The following is a 22,015-nucleotide window of genomic DNA, read 5'->3' as shown; positions in this document are numbered from 1 at the left end:
CGGGCACAAAGCTGCTTCAGTTCTTGTAAGTAACATGATGGATTTTTTTTTTTTTTTCCCCTCCTCAGCAAGTTATCTGAGTAATGGGAAAGCTCGTAAACTGAGATCCAGGGAGACTTTGTCAATACCGTACTATGCTTAACAACAATTAAAACGTAAGACACATCTCGTATAATTAAATTGATTTTTTTTTTCTGCCAGAAACAAGACTTTTTCAGGTAATGATTGCTTTGGCTGGAGAAAATTGTATTTTTATTGAGGTGGGGGGAGGAAGGGATCTGTTGTTACATTCAGACACCACTCCTTGTGTCTTCAAAAATCCAATTCTTAAATAGGCCAATAGGATGATTTTTGAGTAGAGAAGGGTACATAGCTATGGATAATCTATGCAATCAAGAAGGAAGCCCTGCGCTGTTAAACATGTTATTTGGGGACATAGAATTTCAGCCCTGCAAGTGGCCTTCGATGTGTAGGAAGGCAGGGAGAAAGGTGTTCACAAAGGGACCAGGGCTCTGATTTTGATCCGGACGTTGGCTGGTTGGGACCCCGAGCAAGGCTCTTAATTTAGCCCTGCATTCGGCAGTGTAACGTAAGCATAAAATGGTCACATGTTTCTGTGTCTAAAATATGTTAAGGTCTGTAAAACAAGGGGCTTCACTTTTTCCATTAAAAATTGCCTTTTAAGGGTAAATGTAACACCATCCCCCCAAAAGCACATAGCTCCTTTTTGACCCCTGGATAACTCTACGAAATTGGGATATTTACCTGAACTTTCCTTACTTGGCCTCCAATCATGTTAAACAGCTGTTGGAATGAATACAAAGGGATTTGCCTGACTTTCTAGTAATAACTTGATTTTTTTCTTCCCCCTCGTGGCTTGAAAGCATTATTTAGTGAATTGAACTTTACCTGTTCCAGAAATGGGACTGGCTGTTTTTCCGTTAATATTACTGGGTTTAATGGGGCTAGAAATATTAAAAGAAACCCTAGCTAGCCATGTGAAAATTTCAAAAGAAAGAAAGACTGTTATTTTCTTTTATTTTTACTCCTTTTTTTAAAAATTTCTGTCTTTCTTTTCTTTCTTTCTTTCTTTCTTTTTTTTTTTTTTTTAAGCTGTAATAGCCAGAGCAGACAAGTGTTCTGTGCGAGCAGGTGGGGTATCCTTGCTGTGAAATATGCTGGAATGTTTACCAAGCTATTTCCCGTGAGAATCAAGATGTTTCTCTTCTCATACTTCATTTTCATGGCAGTGGCCTTTTCAAAAACGGTGCCTCTGTGACTGCTGGTCAGATTCCATGTGTTGCCCCCTTTGGAAGTCATGGCTGTGGCCTGTGGACCAGCCATGCTCCTGCTGTGGGCAGAAGCACTGAGAGCTCTGCTGCATTTCCCACCATGTGGGGATCGAGTGCCATCTCCTTCCAGTATTTGCTGGAGAAATGTCTGAGGGGTGAGGGCGTGGGAGAAGACTTATCCCTGCTGGCTGGGTCAGCATGTGCCTCTGTGCCTCACTCTTGTCCTGCAGCCTCCGCTTCTGCTATCACTTGGCCCTGGGCAGATGATGGAGGTGGTGTGGTGGATTGAAATAGGAACATTTCATGTCATGCACACGGGGAAGAATAACAACGACAGAAGGCCTTGGGGCGGGTCTTTCACTATGGATGATTCAGTATTTAGTTTGACCTTTCACATGAATCGATAATCTTCAGTTTACAAAAGTAAAACACGTCAAAATAAAATACAGAATAGAATACTCTATCATCCTACTTCATGGGTTGTTTTGAAATTCAAATCGAATGATCAAGTGATGGTACTTCCGATCATACAGCCCATTCTACAGGTAGTAGATGTTATTCTGGGAACCAAATTCTCTTAAAATAGTGATGATGAATATCACAATCCCTTCATTCTACCAAGAATATACTTTCCGCACTTGTAGTGAGTCTATCGGCTAGTTGATAATGTCCTCAATACATAAGCAAGGAGTCCGTGAGGTAAGAGGATTCAGCAAGTAGGCTAGGGTCACCCCGATAGAAATGAGGTCCAAACCAGGTTCTCTGCTTCCTGACTCCATGATCTTATTCTCATTGCTTATCGACTCGCTTGAGTCAAAGAACTAGAATTTGGTTTGGGGGGCTTTTTTTTTTTCCTTAACTCTTTGTTGTTTAAAGTTTATTTCTTTATTTTTGAGAGAGACAGAGGCTGAGTGAGCAGGGGAGGGGCAGAGAAGGAGGGAGAGAGAATCCTTAGCAGGCTCTGTGCTGTCAGCCCAGAGCCCGATGTGGGGCTCGAACTCATGAAACCCTGAGATCACCACCTGAACTGAAATCAAGAGCTGGTTGCTTAACTGACTGAGCCACACAGGCGCCCCCGGAATTTGTTTTAATTTGATACCTGCCTAATTATTTTAATCATATGGCTCTCTGAAAAATATAGTTTATCACATATATATATCATATATCGTATATAATAATTAATATATATTTAGATAAATATATGTTTCAGCCTTTGGAAATGGGAATATTTCAGTTTCGTTTACAGAACTTTTAATTTTTAAATATCTATTCATGTTGCCGTATTACAGTAAATTGAATGGCGAGCAAAAGCAACCAGCTTCTTGACTGTAATAACATTTCAAAGCTCAGTGATAAAATATATGCAGTAATGATTTAAAACAGCGCTGTGCTTAGGGCTTTGATGTTTCACAACAATCCCCAAAATGTGAAGTTTCTTTGAGTATCAAATTTGAATTCACTCAGGTGAGAAGATATTCGTTCAAGCCTTTAGTTTGGAAATGTGAAGATGAACTCTTCTAGAAGTTCCTTTTAGTAATTAACAAGTTTTTTTAATAACAACAAAAAAGAACATTTTTGTTGTTTTAATTACTTCTATAGTTTTTAAAAAATTTCATGTTTTCCACCCATGCCCACCATTCTATCTTTAAAATTTCCTTTAGATAAATGAGGTCCTTTTTGTTTCTTTCATTATTGATAGATCCTACATTAGAAAACCACCAATTTATTGTAGCTTGTAATTAATTACAAAAAGATAACTTTGCTATTATTGACTTCAATCTTATAAAACAATGAAACCAAGTATAAAACATTTTAAGTAAATTGCTTTTATAGGATTTTTATCTTCAAAATTGACCATGACTCCATGGTTTGGTGTGATTAATGAAACCTCATTAGTTTGAACTTATGATCAGATCAACTATACTGGGTGAATTTGTTCTACATTTGAACCAAAAGTGTGTTGGTAATAACATAAAGTAGATTTTAGGAACAAAAAGACTGGTAAAAGTACTAAATAAGGAAGTGCAGTCATACCTTATCAATGTTCGAACTTGAAGATATTTAAACCAAAGGCAATCAAGTAAACAAGCAAACAGAAAGAAAAGGAAAGAGGTATGTAAATAATCTGTATAATGTACTAGAAAGAACACTAGGCCCAAGTCAGGGGACATAGCTTCCTACCTCAGCTTTAGAAATTCCTGGGTGGATTTGCATGAATTTTCCCCAGGGCCTTAGTGCCCTTCATTTGTAAATAGAATTGATTAGGCCAAAATGGCTTTGTAACAGTTCTACACTTAATACTAATAGAAGATTATAATATGTCCTTTTTGATTTGTTTATTATTATTAGTTTTTAGTGTTTATCTATTTTGAGAGAGAGAGAGAGAGCTCTTGTGCAGGGGGAGGGGGTGGGAGAATCCCAAGCAGGCTCTGTGCTGACATCACATCAGTTTATTATTAGTTTTTAATGTTTATTTATTTTGGAAGAGAGAGAAAGAGAGAGAGAGAGATCTTGTGCAGGGGAGGGGCGGGGGGAGGGAGATTTCCAAGCAGGCTCCACGCTGTCAGCAGAGCCCGACGCGAGGCTCGATCTCATGAACCGTGAGATCATGACCTGAGCCAAAATCAAGGGTCAGTCACTTAAACGACTGAGCCACCCAGGTGTCCCTAATATGTCCTTTTTGGAAAAAAAACAAAAAAAAAACCCTCTACAGCTCTACAGCTCTACTGTATGTGTTGCATTTTCCTGTTCCATAGGAGATTCACTTTGGGGTAGGGGAAGTGTTCTCTGTTCAAAAATCTCTCTTCCTCTCTGTCTCCTTGTATCTATCTATTATCTATCAACTCTCTCTCTCTCTCGCTCGCTCGCTCACTCGCTCACTCTCTTTCTTTCTAAACAATTACTGAGACAAATTGGCCTGCTGTGTTATATGATTGAGGATAGTCCTCAGTGTAGAGAAATTCACATGATCTGAAACAATGTATAGAATAAAATAGTGATCTTGGGGTACCTAGAATCCAGCTGGCTTCATACATCAGCCAGCTCTACCTAAAGCAAGTCAAATTTCTAGGAACTGGAGCATTCATAATTGGATTCTCTGAACATCCATCTTGTCAGATTTTGCCCTGGATTTGACTCGTCCACCTGGTACTTTCCACCTTCCAACATCCTGAACGTACTCACACTTCTGTAATGTAACTTGGACGATGCTTCTCTCCTAATGCAGGTTTGATTGCTCACTGCTCTTAGGTTTTATGTTTCTGGAAACTCTTTTCCAGAATATTTCCTTCTCTGGACTTGGGTTTGCCTATCCTAACACAAAAACATTTGTCTCCTTTGAGCACGGGGAGCTCCACGGTCCTTGAAAGCATTCCTTTGGGCGGGAAAAGCTTGTACCCACTGGCACTTTGGCACCCATTAAGTCAACAAGTACTTGTCCCCAGCAGGTGGGATTAGCACAGTGGGGTGGAGTCTCAGATTGCCTAACTATGAGAAAGAGAGGAAAAGGAAAAGGAAGCAAGTGAAAGACCCCAGGAGGGGAAGATGGGAAATTGCCAAATCTGTCAAGAACACAAATGTCCTGATGTTCACAGAAGAGTTTCGGTTTCTGTCATCAAGGAGCTTTACAAATATTTTTAAAGACAAAGCATAGACTGGAAAAATTAAATGATTATACAGGTATGTAGGAGTTCGCTCTTGAAGTTGATGGATCGTAGAGTTCTATGAGAGTTCATAAGTTTAGAGTTCATCTCTGTTGGATGATTTCTGTATCGATGGACACCTAAACGTAAAAACCAAAACGATTACGCTGAGCCAACATCCTTGTCGCATCCTTAATTTTATGGAAAATTATGGGAAAATGTTAAGATCGCAAATATTCCTGTTCTGGTTAATAGGAACAACTCACATTGGAAAGACAGCTTTCCCAGTCAATGGGTGGGAATACATTATGGAGTTTTTGCTCATGAAAAGAGGCAGAAAGTTGTTACCCTAATCAAGGTCATTGGCAGCAGCAGGACCTGACCTGGCTGGTGATGCTAGGTTCAACCCGCTCCCATTTCTGTAGATTTGGTTTGTTTGTTGTTAATAAAAATAATCACTTCACACACATTTATATTCAAATAGAGACTCAGAAGTCAATAAATGAATCTATTCACTCGGTTGAGTAAAGCAATCCAATTTTCCCAGTGTGTGCACATGTGTTTGTGGTTTGCTAATATTTTTTTTTTGTCTTTTTGAGAAATACATATGCTATAGCTTCAAGGGTGGAAAATTTTACACACTTCTGTAGGGAGGAAGTTTAATTGTAACCCTTTTGCATATATTCTTGGAGAAAATCTATTTTCTAAAAAAAATAGATAATTCCTTAGCACCTAGGAATATAAATAAAATATTATATTGACATACCCTCTTCCAGGCTTTCCAGATAAGAATATCAGGTCACTTTCTATGCCTCATCTTGTGCCTCTGCTAATTCTTCGTAAAACATAAACACATCCTGGAAAACAGCAAGGAGATATTCCAGTTATAACCTTCCAAATACATTCCATTTCTCTGCATGCTAGAATATATTTAAAACAGATTATATTTTCCCTCTGTGTTTCAGTTTTCACAGTTAATAAGACAGGCATTTTCATGGCTGGCTTGCTGTTTTCATGGGTAGCAAATATTCTGATTAGTATTCCAGATACCAAGTTTACTGAATTTTATCCAGAATAGAAGGTGCCATAAACATGAAAGATTTTACTTCTTGCCATCTATATTTAAAATATCAAAATAGTTCTAATCACAAAAAAAATAGTTCTAATCAGATCATTAAATATGCCATGATTGCTTTGGTAGCTGGCGTTTCTAAAGAATGTCTTGTGAGCTAATTTGTCTTGAAGGATTTTCATGCCAAGTAGGAGTGGGTGAGATTAAAAAAAATAATCTCCTAGCATTAATCGCGTATTCACAACTGTAAAATAAAACCTTGCTTCTCACTAGAGAGAAGGCAAGCAGGAAGTTCCTAACATTGACTGAGTGTTAAGAGTTTCAGTTCTTATGACCTGAATTTCTTTGCTATTTTATCACACCTGATCAACCTGTTAACCCCTCCGCTGAGTGTAAATAGTTGTGTTAGTCACTGGTAAATTTCTCTCATTATTCTTGTGAAATTTACAGAATCAGTTTGGTTTTAGTGCAAAATATACTTACCCTCCCGACTTCTATCTTCATGGGAAAAATTGAACCAGCATTTCCAAAAGAGAAGAAGCTTAGCCATTTCCCTCTACCATTTCCTCAATTTGATTCATTCTGAGTCTTATGATACTAAGGATAGCATCATCCTAAGTAAGATAAGTAAAGTCCAGCAAAGTGATTGGCGGGATAATGGAAGAAAATGTGGATGCCCTGTGTGTTGGGGGGGGAGAGATGGACATTTCCAAGGGAAGTGATGAACCAACAACATGGAGGTCATGGGAATTGCTGTCACAACTTCTAGAGATCAGCCAAAAAGCACGAAGTGAGTTTTCTTTTTAATTTTAAATATTCTGCATAAAAATGTGGGGTAATATCACTGTTACATGGGTTTAAAAGTTCACTGGTAAGCCTGGGCATTCTATTTGTTAGTTGATCACTAGTGTCTTGAGTCGCCTGCACCAGGAACCACAGCTTGAAAGCACCTGCATCTAAAATAATATCCTGTGCCTACATTGACAGCATGGGTACCAGGTAAGCTGTTGTCCAATCTCACACTATTGAGAATTTTCCAGAAAGGGACATATTTAATTCAGGCTGCCATACAATAAGTAACATGGTCCTCTCTCTTCTAATACACTCACAGGTACGTTTGATAGGGGGTGAGGATACACAGCTGACTGGCCAGCTCGTGCCACCTGGTGAATGTTCCATGACAGGTACTGGCTTCAGCAGTCTTGGTGGGTATGGCTCTCATCTGCACTCTTATCTCAGGCTGGTTGACAGTCGGAAGACCCAGACTTCTGCGGAGTTACTTGTGCAGGACCCTTTCATGCCTATAATTTTGGTTTGGAGCCGCAGCAAAGAAGCAGCGTGATGGGACCATCTTTTACTTCCCAGGAAGTTGAATAAATGGAAGAGAAGGCAAATTGCCACTAGAAAGGACACGCACCTTTTGGGGGGGGGGGCCGTTATTTTTGTTTTCAGCTTTAATTTTTTTTCAGATTTATTGAGATATAATTGACAATAAGATTGTAAGACCTTTAAAGGGTACAATGCGATGACTCAACATACATGTATGTTATCAAGGGACTCCCACATCCCACAACTGAACTAACAACATATTCATCACCTCTACATCTTTATCTTTGTTTTTGGTGGGTTTTTTTTTTTGCTTTTTTTTCTTGTTTTTGGGGGTTTCTTTTGGTGAGAACATTTAAGTTTTACTCTCTTAGCAGATTTCAATTATACAATATAGTGTTATCGACTACAGTCACCATGTTTTACATGAGCTCCTCAGACATTATTCTTAAAACTGTAAGTGTATACACTTCACCTTCCCTCTTGCCCCCACCCCCAGCCCCTGGCAACCCCCATTCTACTCTTTCTTGCTATGAGTTCAACTTTATTTCTTTTCTTTTCCTTTTTAGATTCTGCATATAAGTGATGCCATAAAGTGTTTGTTTTGCTGTGACTTATTTCCCTTAATATAATGCCTTCTATTTCTATTCCTGTTGCCACAAATGGCATGATTTCCTTCTTTTTGAAGGAAATGTACATTTCAAAAACTGTTTATTTCTTTACTTTGGGGGAGGGGGAGAGAGAGAATCCTAAGCAGGGTCCACGCTCAACACGGGCTCCATGTCACGACTGAGATCATGACCTGAGCCAACATCCAATGTCGGTCATTAACCGACTGAGCCACCCAGGCATCCCAGGAAATGCAGGTTTGTTTTTTTTTTTTAAATGGCAGGCGTCAATTTAGACACAATGGCCCCTGATGTGCCTTCAGAAAATAAGTACTCTGTTCGCCCAGGCAAATAAGGTCTGTTACCTACAGATTTGACTTCTCACATTACATTAAAGACAAAAGAAAGAAGAAAGAACCAGCAAACAAAAAACGAGAAGGGAAAGAGGGTGGATGGAAGGTAGGAAGGACAGAAGGAAGAAAAAGGGGAGGAAGAAAGGCAGAGTGTTTAAAAATACGCTACTTTCTGAAAGTTATCCAAGTAGGTAAATTATAAAAGCAACATAAATGTCCAAATCTCATCCCATTTACATAAATTAGCATTCACCTCTTTGTCAGTTCTGACACTCGCTCATTCTGCCAGGCACGGTTAAGCACTCCCAGGAGCGGGATAGAAATGACCTTGCCATATAAGGCAGTGGTTTGAAACTACAGGAGACACACGACCCTTAGCACGCTTGGAAATATTGGACTCTCAGTGAAATGACCTCCATGTAGTGCCATCCAACTTTTATTATCCATCCCACTTTCCTAATGTGTCCGGGACTGACTGTCTGTACTGGACATTGATAAACCAGTTCAGTGTGTCAGGCTTCGGCTTCAAAGCCGCCCAAGATAGGGCAGAGTGTGAAAGAGAGTAGTCAGCTTCAGAGAGAAAAGCAGACAGAAATAGAGTCTCCACAGAGCTCCAGTTATTTTCTGCAAGCAACTGGCCCTCAGAAAACAGCTACCGTCCTGGGCCAGATGCTAAGCATGTGACGTGGGAAGGCCCTTCACAGAGCATGGAGCGTCTCCACCGCACAGGTGTCCTGGCCCCGGAGGCCCACCAACCAGCGATCTGATTCTCTCAAGGGATTATGCAATGCACACTCGCCTCCCAGTGAAAACAGGCCACTTACGCAAACACGGGATGCACTGTTGTTAACTTCGGCTGCTCTCCCTACCTCCATCCTCCGGTTTGGAAACAGGAGACGCCTGATGTAGGCAACGCAGGCTTCGCGATTCTTGGGTCTCTACTTGTTAAAATTGGCAGCCCTAGTTTCCACATGGTGACTATGCCACTCTGAAATGAGGCATGAAATGGGCAAGAAACGGAAACAATGTTTGCCCTGAATGCCCGGGACACAGAAGTTGCAGACGTAAATTCACACGACGAATGGTATTAAGCGTCCACTTGGCTTCAGCCCGAGTTCGGCAGGACTGCGGTAGGTCACGCCAATAGACGGAGTCAGAGCAGAGTGGGGAGTAGTTCGTCTCCTTGGATGCCGCGCCATCTGAATCTTCTCAAGCCCTGCCCTTCTTCCAACCCACCCACCCGTGCCTACTTCTCTGTAACCCACGTTGCTTCCTGCTTGGTTTCTTTTGCTGGAGGCTGTCCCCAAATATCCAACCTTCCATTTGTGTGCACCTTCTCTTCTTTCTATCCTTGTGCTCAAACTTTCTTAACACTTAGTGGCTCCTCGGGAAGTTTGCGGAAGGGAGGCAGAGTGGGAATGGGGTCCTGGAAGTGATTATTTATTTCAAATGCACACCGACCCAGTAGGGAGAGCCACCAAGCATCACCCATCTTATGTGCCAGTCTATGTATTCTAAGGAAAGAAAAACCATGCCATGTCACCCGGTTATGACTCTCAACCAGTTGCCTCCTGGGACATACTTGGGAAAGACCACTGTCTTTCATATTGCATGCTTGCGTGGGTGTGTATACCCAGAGAGCAGGGACTGGGTGACCCCGGATGTTGGTCTCTATTTTCATTTCTGTCTCTCCCACTGAAAGAAAGAAAGAGATTGAAATGTAAGAGTAGGAGATACGTTAGAAGTGTAACTTTGAAATTTATTTGAAATAAAGCAAAATGAAAACCTTTACTTCATTTTAAAGGCCACATATCTTGGGGATTTTGCTGTTCAGGTGAGGGTATTGGTTATAATCACCCCTGCTTCTCTTTCTTTGTGAATTGTTACTTGACTTTTGAGAATTTCTGGCGTTTCCAGGAAACGTATGGGACTTGAGACCAGTATACTGGCAAATAATTCTGGCTGTGACCCCTACTAGTTGTACAAACTGTCAAAAGCAGTTAATCCTCTGAAGCCTGTTTTTTTTTTTTTTTTTTCTTTTTTCTTTTTTTCCATAAGGGCAGATTGGAGCAAAGCCCTTTGGAGAATTTTGTAAATCATATGAGATGGAGTGTGTCCAGGGCCTTTTAAAATCAAGCCATTGTGCATGCAGAAGGTTATTATCTGCTCTATGATGCTGGCCCCTACTTCCATTTGAGATGGTTAGACTCTAAGAATTGGTTTTAACTTCTTCACGATTCACCGTATTGGTACACAACCAAGTATTTGCAGAGTGAGAGTCTAAGATCAACGTAAAGAACCCATTCCACACTGGATAGGAGCACGAACTCTGCAGCAAGTCTGTATGAGTTCAGATCCCGACCTTGCTATTTGGCTTTGTTTCCCGATTTGTAAAATGGGGGTAAGACTACTGCCTACAGCACAAGATTGGTATAGGGACTCCGTGATGGAGACTGGTGCTTGGTACGTATAATGTGCTCCATGAGCATTTGCTGAAATACAATAAAACGTGCTCAAGGCTTTTGTGGCCACGACTGCTCTCGTTAGTGCCCTCGTCTAATGGCTACAAATGCCATTTGATCGCAGAGTTGTTGCCCAGAGATCAGCACTACAAGTTTCTTTTTGGTTCCAATGAGATGTTGGAAGCCTTTTTATTTTTTGCCTTTTCATCCCCAACAAACCACTTCCCGTGATACATTTTTATTGGCAACCAAACGCGCTGCTTTAATGGCACGGAGAATTTAATCAATTAATGAAATTCCATAGGCCATTTCCAGTTGCAATATTTTGAGAGGTTAATTCTGCAAACACCTGAACACTTTGGAGGATCGTGGAGCAGACTGAGCTACTGGCACATGCATAACCTCATTGGACCAAAGAGAGAATGACCAGGATGTACAGATAATCATTTCCCTAGCAGATGTTCTTGGACAAGATGATAATCCCCTACCAACTGAGTGTCTTTGTCTTAAATTGCCACGTTCAGGTTGTTTTCAAAAATAATGTCACAGAAAAAAGTCGTTCATGGCCCTGACGATATTTACCATGTGTGCTAACTTCTTTCTTTACCATTGTCCACCTCCTTGCTCACATCCCGGGAATAAGCAACTGTGTGTGACAAAAATACTTATCATTCGAACACGAAATATTATAAAAACAACAGCAGCGAGAGCAACAACAGCAACGACCGAAGAGTGAAAAGAAAGAGAAAAAAGCGTGTGTGTAGAAGCAAGGACAATTGTTAACTATTTATCAACCATGTTCATATTAGAGAGGATGGTTTATTCTAATAGTCAAGGAACGCTGCTAGCAGAATGGAGTTTTTAATAACTAATGTCTTGTCAAAAAGTACGAGCTAACTAAACCATATTTAGAGTTGACAAGTGGGTTACGCTTTCACATTTTCCACATAAGATGCAAATGCAATTTAATGCATTTCTTTTGCCCTTGAATTCTCAAACTTCTGTCGACAACAGTATTGCCCGGAAGGCTCGATAAACATAGATTTGTGCACCTGTCCCCGGAACTTCTGATTCAGTAGATTTGGGATGCTGCCCAAGAATCTGTGTTTGGAAACAGTTTTCTGGCTATGCTGATGCTGCCAGTGTGGGGACCACACTTTAAGAACCACCGTCCTATCATCCCCTTGTAACAAAGGGAACTGCATTTTATTGTGACAGACTGTTGACTTCTGCGGCCCCTGTAAGTCACACCTCCCGGGGCCGACTCCCGGTGCACGTGACTTGCCTTCAACAAGGGAATGAGACGGCAATGCTGTTGTGCCGTTTCTGGACCTGAGCCTGGCAGCTTTTGCATTTTGTGCTTGTGGAAATCTGCCACTGTGTAAGGAGCCTAACTTCCCTGAGAACCTCACATTTGGGAATGTTCGAGATCAGCACATGGAGAGCGAAAATGGAAAAGAACCGAGGAACCCAGCCGGCAAAGAGACCAAAGGTCCCAGGCAGACAGCCTCAGCTGGGCTCCCCACAGCCAGCCAGCACCAACTTATCTCACGAGTGAGGGCGTTTTAAACCCCCCAGTCATCAGTCAACACCAGGTAAAGCAGAAAAACAGCCAAGTCAACTGATGATTGTGAGAGGTCATAAGCTGTTAGTCTTGGGGTGTTTTTTTAAGGCAGCAATAGAAAATGGAAAAACAAACAAACAGATTGGTACCCGCAGATGGGATGTCCCTGTGACAGAAAGCTTCATCACGTGCTACTAATTGGTTTTGGGATTAGGTGGCAGGCAGAACTCTGAAGGGACTCAAGGAGACTTTTCCTACGAATGGGCAAATGGAAGGAAGTTATGTTGGTGGCTGGAGGGAATGGGGCCGGCAGAGGAGTGAGTGCGGACTTCCCTGTAAGGCAGGTGAGGAGGAAGGTACTTAATCAGGTCGTGGCCCTGGGGATGGAGACCTCCCAGCAGGATTTGAGAGCGCAAATGTACTTCCTCCGATAAGGGATAAAAGGCATGAGATGCACTAACGAGGAAAGTTTGGTCGTCAGGCAAAATTAAAAAGAAATGTAAAGACACCAGGGTTGGCCTCATTCAAATATGGTTGCTTCTCATTCACACTTTTTCCATGTGTTAAATAATTCTCAAAGTAAAGAACGGCTGTCAGGGAAGGACCAAGGCTGTCATTGTAGGTAAAAGGCGGTGTCTGGGTTAGGGTCAGGTCTTAAGACCATTTGTTACTTCCTTTGAAGGACATAAGGTGATGTTTCCTAGACCCTCTCTGCTAGACAATAGGGTTTCTGAGAATCTTTTTTAAAAATATTTTTTAACGTTTATTTTTGAGAGAGAGAGAGAGAGAGAGAGAGAGACAGAGTGCAAGGAGGGGAGGGGCAGACAGAGAGGGAGACACAGAATCTGAAGCAGGTTCCAGGCTCTGAGCTGTCAGCACGGAGCCGGACGCGGGGCTCGAACCCACGAACTGTGAGACCATGACCTGAGCCAAAGTCGGATGCCTAACCTTAGCCTGAGCCACCCGGGGAACCCTGGGTTTCTGAGCATCTTAAAGGTGTACCACATTGAGCCCTTCAGCTAAACAAAAGCCATCTAAGAATTATAAGACATTGTGCCGTGGCCAAAATTACAGAGGACTCTTTTTCAAAGAGATCTGCTTTTGTGACCTTTATATGTTTTGTAAGGGGATGAATTACAATGAGATTCGTTGGAAATCTATGGGACTTTGAAGGCAATTATATTAACAGAAGGACTTCCAATTTGGATTAAAAGGGACAGACACAGTTCCAAATAACAGAGGCCTTTGGACCCTTGGATTCCTATTGGCAGGAAGTAGTGAAGAAAGCTACTCATCTACAAATATTGGTTATTTATTATGGAAAAGGAAGGGCAGGTCAGAGGATGGAGCCAGTAGTCATGGGAAAACCATGCCAGGCCCTAATCAAGGAACTGTTTGTGTTTACCCCAACAGATTCCAGAGTTTCTTTGACCAATGATTACCATGTGGCTTCCATATTCCCTGTCTTTGAATGGGAGTTTCTATTACGGTTTTCCTGTTCCTGGTGTACAATTGTATGTTGGGGAGATGAGGGAGAGAAAGTCTATCTCATATGCTCACAGGTCTCCACATCAAGTGGGAGGGTGCCTGATGAATGTCCTCTGCACCTAGATTTAGGGGGTGAATACCTGGAATTCAAGCATAAGGCCATGCTGGAATGAGATGAGGTTTCGGGGTCATGGGAAGAAGTACATATATTTTGCATGGGGAAAGGACATAAATCATTGAGGGCCAGAGGGCAGATGAACCAAACTGTAGGGAGGGGCCAGCTGAGAAGGCACGAATGCCCTTGCCGGCAGCCCCTGGGCTTCAAGCTGACAACTGGCTTCAGCTTGCAGGACAACCGAGTGAGCCATTGCGGAAGGACATCCTTTAGCCCCAGCTGAGCCACCCCAACGGCCACCATGTCAAAGACAATTCAGCACAAACTGCAGAATTATGAGCACATAAATCAGAGTTGTTGTTGTTTTAAAGTTTACTCATTTATTTTGAGAGAGAGAGAGAGAGTGTATGCATACAAGTGGGAGAGGGGCAGAGAGAGAGAGAGAGAGAGAGAGAGAATCCCAAGCAGGCTCCTTGCTGTCAGTGCAGAGCCCAACATGGGGCTCAATCTCACAAACCGTGAGATCATGACCTGAGCTGAAATCAAGAGTTGGACACAACTGATTGAGCCCCCCAAGCACCCCTAAATCAGTGTTTTTTTAACCTGTAAGGTTTAGGGTGGTTTGGTATGCAGCAAACTTCTTTCAAATGTCCCTGATTGAATTGTTGATTGATATTGAATATTGATATTTGATACTGATATTTGAAATGTTGTACCTTTAGAACAAAGACAGATTAGGGTTCACCCTAAAAACTACCACCCCATCCCTTTACCCTTTCCATCTGTATTGTGGGTAATTTTGCCTTCTAGGATTCTTATTCTCTTTTGCACATTTATGAGGTTTTTTTCTGGATGATAGAGGCAATTTTCTCCATATTCTCAACCCCCACCCTTCTGCTTTTTGTTCATTGCTTGTTAACAGTTAGTGGACACATTTACAGTCATTCATTAACTTTTTTCTGCTTCTGTGTAATATATCTAAGATGGGACTTCAAAATCTCCTCACAGAAATGAGCCAAATGGATCCTACTGAGACGTGTTGAAGTCTGTCTGGTACGGTGATGATGGCGAGCTTCGGAGCCTCTGTGTCCTCTCTGCGTATTTTCCTAGACTTGAAGGATGCGGGAACGGCTCCCAGGAGTGATCCTGTGGTGCCTCCAGGATACTGCTGGCCTCTCTCCTGCCTTCTCCAGTTCCGACAACTGGCAGTTTTGCCTTTCTTGTTTTTTTTTTCATGTCTACTGAACGTCCAGTTTTCTTTTCCCAGGACTAAGTTAGCATTCTTCCTGCCTTCTAAAATATGGCTCTATTTTATTCTTTTATCTTCTAATGGTAAACCTGAGTAAACATTCAACATGAGGTATATTTGTAGCATTTCACCTTCCCACACTCTACTTAATTCAATATTGTTCATTGATTCACACGTTCACTTATGTGTCTCCATCTTCCCATCCCCCTGTTTCCTATGCTTATCCTTTCTGAGTAACTCTAAACTAAATATTGAAACAAACATGAAAATAGAGAGTAATGTCCCAGCTGTGATGCATATTTAAAAACAAATATATTTGGCTTCAAAAGATCTGTGAGAAATAGATTATTCTTGAACTTTATCAGCTTAAATTTTCTAGTTACTAAAAAGTTAAAAAAGTAACTAGAGCAAAGGAAAATAGCATTCTGACACATTGTCGAGTTCCTCGTAAGTTTGTTTAGTGCTCCGTGAATGAACAGATGAGATGGGTAAATGGAATATCATCTTGGGGTTCACTCTACGCTCAGGGAGATCAAGGCAGTTCAGGGAAATTTCGTTCTCTAGATTGGAACGCGTTCCACTGAGTTGAAGTTGTGTTTGTCTTTCTCCCGGTTTCCCTTAGGGGGGGGTTGCAGATTAGAAAATTGTTCTCCTTTACCTAGGAGTTACCAAGAAGAGAGGCAACATGAAAAAGTACCTTTACTGAGGAAGGAAATAGCAAGCTTCTCCAGATAATCATGTGATGTCGTATTTTTAAAGGCCTCACCCATTGAAGAGTTCTTTCGTCTCCGATTGCACTAACTTGTCTCTTAGAGACTCTCAATCTAGGAGACCGAGTAGAGGCCGGTGATGCTGGATAAAGACAGCATCACAACCGAGGGGGGCCGTGGGTATTATTGGTTGAATGCTATTTGACTTTTTGAAATGTATAAGCAGTCAAAGCAATAGAGACAGTTTGGTATATACCACTGTGAACAAACAACTTTAAAACTCTATGACTTAAAACAACCACCCTCTTACCTTTCTCATCATGCACAAGGGAGTGGCTTGTTAGGGGTGTAGCAGTGTATGACTCAAAATGGCCCAAGTGGGGTCGTATGTCCGGGACTTCCATTTTCTCTTCCAGCTGGGGAATCCGCTTTCCTGTGGTAGCCTCAGGGTTTCTGCTTCTCCGATGCATTCTGCACACAGTCTCACCTCATGGTCTCTCTGGCAGGGTGGCCGTACTTCTCACAGGGAAGCTGGGCTCCCAGAAAATGCAAAAAGCCAGAGCTGTCAGGCCTTCTCCAGCCTCAGGCCTGGAGCTGGGACAACATTGCTTCCATCGTTTTGTTGTTCGATGCAAGTTTCAGGCCCAGCCCAGATTTAAGGAGCAGGCACTACACAGAGGTGTAAATACCAGGGGGTGTGGTTTCTCTTGGCACGCCACTGTAAGGGACTACAAAGTGCAATCCTCAGTGCCTGCAGACGGAAGCAGCAAGTCTAAAAACAAAGCTTGCAGAACACTCATGTGGCTCGTGCAAAATGTGGAGATGTCAAGAAAGGAAGATGGCTGTGTAATGACGGATGCTAGTCTCCCAAGGACGGACTAAGTAGGAAAAGAGGGCCCCTGGAGGAAGGAAGACTATCCCAGTTGTCATCTGGAACATTCATTGTTTTGACTGAACTCATCCGTTGCAGTATCATAGAAGAGAATGAATTTTATCACAACTGCTGTGAATTATGCTTTAGAAAAATCAGACTCTGGATGTAGAAATCATCTGTTTCAGGAGTGAATGCGTTCCTGAAAAGTTCTTATTCTTGATGCTGATGTCTTGTAAAGACTTATAAAGTAAAAGGAAACAAAACAAAAGGGGCGTGCTATCCCTACCAAACCTTAGGTATTTTAGCTCAGGGCCACAGCCCTGCAGAGGAAGACAGGTATCGGAAGCAATCTTGGACGTCGGAAGACCTCCGTTTACACTTCTGTTATCCTGTTGTTTTATGTATTATTCAAGGTCCTGCCAAAATAGGAATTAAAGGGCAGCTGTCAAAATGACAGCTTAAAAATAATCTGTTCTGCATTATTTCTTTGATGTTCAATTGTGTCGTTTAAAAAAGAAAGAGACATGTTTAATCATCTCCCTATCTGATTAATTTAGATTATCTCATTGTATGATATTAAAAGAATGACAGGGCAATTCATATTTTTTTTTGTATATTTAATGATCTGTTGCCCTAGGACTAACTCAGTTTTGTTAATTAATATTGGAAGAGGTAGCAAGGAACGTTTCAGGGAGAAAGAAAACCCTAAGCGGATCTTCGTGTTTATTAGTGAATAGTTTTCTTGGCTTTCAATTATATTGTCTGTATTGTTTTAATTTTTGAAATCTGTGCCTAGCCTCCCATACAGTGGATTTTTTTTAGGTTCTCCCTAATTATAATCCACATTTCTATCTTTCTGTCACACAGAATGGTATGTATCCAATGTACATTTTTATGCTGCTCTGCATCAGTGCAGGAAATGAAATATTTGAATAGCAGCGGATGTCGTGTGTGGCTTTCGCCCCAAGAGACTTCTCTCAGGAAAAAAAAAAACAGTGGCCAGGACGTCTTTGAGTCCATCAGTATTCACACAGCTTTTACATGTGGCTTCATTCTAATCCTCGGGTATGAGAATTGAGCCGTAAACATGTGTTCTTTGTATACACGACACAAAAGGGCCAAGGAGGAGAAAAAGGAAAGAAGGGTAGAAATAAGGTTTTTAAATGTCCTTGCTTTCCTGGTGTGAAGAAATCAGATGTGCACCCATAGCTGATGGTAACGTGTGTGTGCACCTGTGTGTGTGTGTGGCGTCTGGGAGTGGCAACCGCTTGGTTGGATCATAATCCCGTTCTCAGAAAAGCTTACGGGCAAGAATGCCGATTCCACTTTGATGCCTTGATAGGCTACTTCTTTTGAATTTGTGGCACCGGTATGTATGGAGATACGTCCATGCGGTCACTTACCGTTAAAGGGAACATATTTGGTTATGCTTCTGTACTAACGAGGTCCCTTCGTTACTTGCCTCAAATCCACAAGATAAGTCCAAACCACCTTCCCAGCCCCCAACCCCCTCAGCGCCAGTTTTCTGCACTGCTCTGAAGAATCCGAAGCCCGATTCCACTTGCAGCCAGATGTGAACAATCACCGCTTGACACGGGGTACAAATAACACCTACTCCAGCCATGACTCTTAAATTGGAGCTCTGCCCTTGATGGGGGCTGGAGATTGCTCTGGCTTTTGTAACTTGCACGTGAAAGGTGGTAGGCACCGAGTGACAAGGAGGTCGGGGCATTTAGGTTGCAAGCTGGAAGCGGATCTGGACTTCTCCCACATGAGAAGCGGCTTGGGGTCACAGGTCACAGGTCAACCTGAAGGACTAAGTGACAAAACGAAAGGACAAAACGAAACAGATGCACAAACATAGGGGAAGGAGGGTGCAGGCCAACTTGGAAGCCTAAATGGCCATTTGCTCTCATTCTTCAAAACTTTCAAGATGCTTCTAATGATCCAAGGCTAGAGCTGTTTATGGTTCATGGTGTTCGAGTAAATGGAGTCCTGACATCTAACCTTGAACTAGCGGGAGACACAGAGTAGAACAGAAGCGTCTGGACTGGAAAAGCCGTGGTCCCTTAGCAAGCCTCTGTGTTTGATAAGCATGTTCGGATTTTACCAAGGTCCTCAGACTGTACTCCAAAAATGAAACTAACACCTCTTTTTAATTCCAGAGTATTGATCGTTTTTGTGTTTTGCTGCATGAGTCTCTCTCCCTCTTTTTAAAGTTGAGGTTGCAATCATTCCTTCCTCCTGGATGTCTAGCATTTGTTGTGAAGATTAACAACACGTGTCACCTGCAGAGAAGGCCCCTGCTGAGTTAATGTTCAAGTCCAAGGCGTTCGTGCTACAAAAATCAGGAAAACAGGTCATCCTCCTTAATGCTTGATTCTTGAATTATTTCTGTTTTTTTACTTTCGTTTTTCCCGAAACGTTGTTTTTGGCCAAAGTGAGATGGTCTTCTGTTTCTAATCTTCAGAGTGAATTGATTCCCTCAGAGGAGAGACATAGAACTATTGCATGTAACAGGGTCAAAATAAACATGGTCCACGAATCGTGATCAATAGTAGAGACGTTCATGGTTCGATGAGTACAAGAACAAAGCCAAGAGGGGTGCTCTTAAAAGGAGACCCAGGTTACTCAAGAAGGCCTAAAATGCATAGACATTTTCCTCCACTGGGAATCACTTACTAGAGCAACAGGAATACCTATTAATTGCTGGTGGGAGTGCAAGAAGTTTCAGTCACCTGGGAAGAGAGTTTGTCAGTTTTTTACAACACTGAACATATTCTTACTGTAGGGCCCAGCAATCACTCTTCTTGGTATTTACCCAAAGGAGTTGAAACTGTATGGCCACACGAAAACCTGCACCCAAATGCCTACAGCAGCTCAACTCCCAATTCCTAAAACTTGGAGGGGCCCAAGATGTCCTTCAGTAGGTGAACAGGCAAATAAACTGTGATCCATCCACACAATGGGCTATTATTCAGCGCTAAAAAGAAATGAACATCAAACCAACAAAAGACACGCAGGGATCTAAGGTGCATTTTACTAAGTGAAAGAAGCCAATCTGAAAAGGCTACATACTGTATCATTTCAACTCCGTGGTATTCTGGAAGAGACAGAACTATGGAGACAGTAAAAAGATCAGGGATTGCCAGAGCTGGTGGATGGGGTGGGGAGAAAGACGAAGAGAGAGAGCACAGGAGAGTTTCAGGGCAGTGACGATATTATAATGATGAATACGTGTCATTACACATCGGTGCAAACCCATGCAATGAACAAAACCAAGAGGGGATTACAATGTACGCTGTTGACTTTGGGTGATTACAATGCATCAAGGTAGGTCCATCCATTATAACAAATGTACCACGCTGGTGGGGGCTGGGGATACTGGGGGAGTCTGTGCATACCCGGGGAAGGAGGATATACAGGAAATCCCTGTACCTTCTCTCAATTTTGTTATAAAACTAACAATACTCTAAAAAGAAATTTCTTTAAAAAAAAGCTTTTTTTTTTAAAAATCATTTAGAAGCGAGAAGTGAGAATTGGAGAAGAAAAACACTGTCACATCCATTAAATAGAAACAAGAAAAATCTTACTGTCAGCCCTGTTTCTATTGAGTCTTTGTTGCTGTCTGACTCTGTTCTGGTACTGGTGAAACCATAGTGGAAGTAACCCACTGGCTTCATTTAAATTTCAGTCGCCTTGGCTCTTAAACCCATGAATAGACTTCCCCTCATTTGTCTGGTCTGCGGGGCACATCACCTCTTATAAGTATGCTAGGACACTAGAATTCCCCCTGAAAATAGTATTTATGTACTGAAACATTTAAGGAAAGCTACTAAACAAAGAGCAACCGATTTAAAAATTAATCAAATACAATATTAATATTGAGACTGTTGACCGAAATAAATATGCATGCATATTACAAACAGTAAAAAACAAACTGCTTAATTTTTTTTTCCTTTTCTGCGGAAGGGGGAAGGAGTATGCTTTAAAATGTTAGTCTAGGGGTGCCTACGTGGCTCAGTTGGTCTAGCATCCGACTCTTGACTTTGGCTCAGATCATGAGCTCACGGTTTGTGAGTTCGAGCCCTGCGTCGGGCTCCATGCTCATAGCATGGAGCCTACTTGGGATTCTCTGTCTCTTCTCCCTCAACCCCTCCCCCCAGTAGTGCTTGCGCTCACTCTCTGTCTCTCTCTCTCTCTCAAAAGAAATAAATAAACTAAAAAAAGTGTTAGCCTAATGTCCCATATCATCAGGTCTAGCACAATCATGCCATACCTTCAGTTCCTCAATATTTCTCATTCTTCCAGGAGAAATCAGCCTTTTCTCTTGGGAAATACTCATCAATGTGTTCAAATACTGACAGAAGAGGTGCTGAAAACAGTTTTAATTTGATCTTAGATGTTTTCCCAAAGAAACGAAGCAGAGCGAGAGTAGAAAAAGTCGTCGGTCAGCGGAATGATTGTGCGTAAAAGTTCTCTGTTGCTGAGGTAACAAAGAAGCCTAATTCTACCATTGGAGAGAGAGTTGTTGAGGAAAGAGTTAACAAGCTGATAGGAGAGTGATCTAGAAGCCAGAAAAGAATTTCACCTCTTAAAGATAGAATGCATCACACTTTTACCTTCCTGAAGAAAATAATACCTATGGAGTGGAGTATAGTCTGCTTAGTCTTTGTGTTGTGTAACATAAATTCTGAACAGTTATGGCAGGCAACTGGAGGTTTTGTGTACCGCTTAATTATATCATCTTTGGATTGAGAGAGCCATAGATTCTAAAAGTCTGCTATTGTCTTCATCATTTTCTAGATAATCTTATGTAAGCTCCTTAGCCTCTCTACGCCTCAGTTTTCTTATCTGTAAAAGAATGATAATAGTAGAATTTGCCATATAAGTCTGATTTGAGAATAAAACAGAATACTGTGCATGAATTATTGAGAGCAATGTCCGTTCTTTCATAAAAAATAAGTATTTTCTGTTATTATAGTAGGGATCCCTTTCAGTTTTATAAAAATAATTAGATATATCAGGGGTATGAAACTACTAGTTCCTAGGCTACAGTTTTCTCAAATCTATAAAATGAAGAGATATATAAACACAGAACAACATTTAACTATAACAAAAACTTGATGAAAGATATTTGGACTCAGACTTCTGTGTGTGTGTGTGTGTGTGTGTGTGTGTGCGTGTGTGCGTGCGTGTGTGTGTGTTTCTTTAGTTGGATATTAGGTTTGGCGTTGAACTGCTTAATTTTGTTAATTGAA

The 22,015-nt window shown here is 41.6% G+C and overlaps 1 long non-coding RNA gene across 1 annotated transcript; it reads right to left on the bottom strand.

Annotated features, from left to right (window-relative positions):
* Positions 1–3,816: 3,816 nt before the first annotated feature.
* Positions 3,817–21,280, bottom strand: LOC125939511 (uncharacterized). The gene is made up of 3 exons (XR_007463075.1): positions 21,034–21,280; positions 5,700–5,790; positions 3,817–5,073 (listed from the first exon to the last, which is right to left on the bottom strand). It is a non-coding gene; the product is annotated as an uncharacterized LOC125939511 (long non-coding RNA).
* Positions 21,281–22,015: the final 735 nt, after the last annotated feature.

Source organism: Panthera uncia (assembly GCF_023721935.1).
Source record: "Panthera uncia isolate 11264 chromosome B2 unlocalized genomic scaffold, Puncia_PCG_1.0 HiC_scaffold_25, whole genome shotgun sequence".
Taxonomy (NCBI): domain Eukaryota; kingdom Metazoa; phylum Chordata; class Mammalia; order Carnivora; family Felidae; genus Panthera; species Panthera uncia.
The sequence above is the reverse complement of the archived record's forward strand: the minus strand, read 5'-3'. Positions and strand labels throughout refer to the sequence as shown.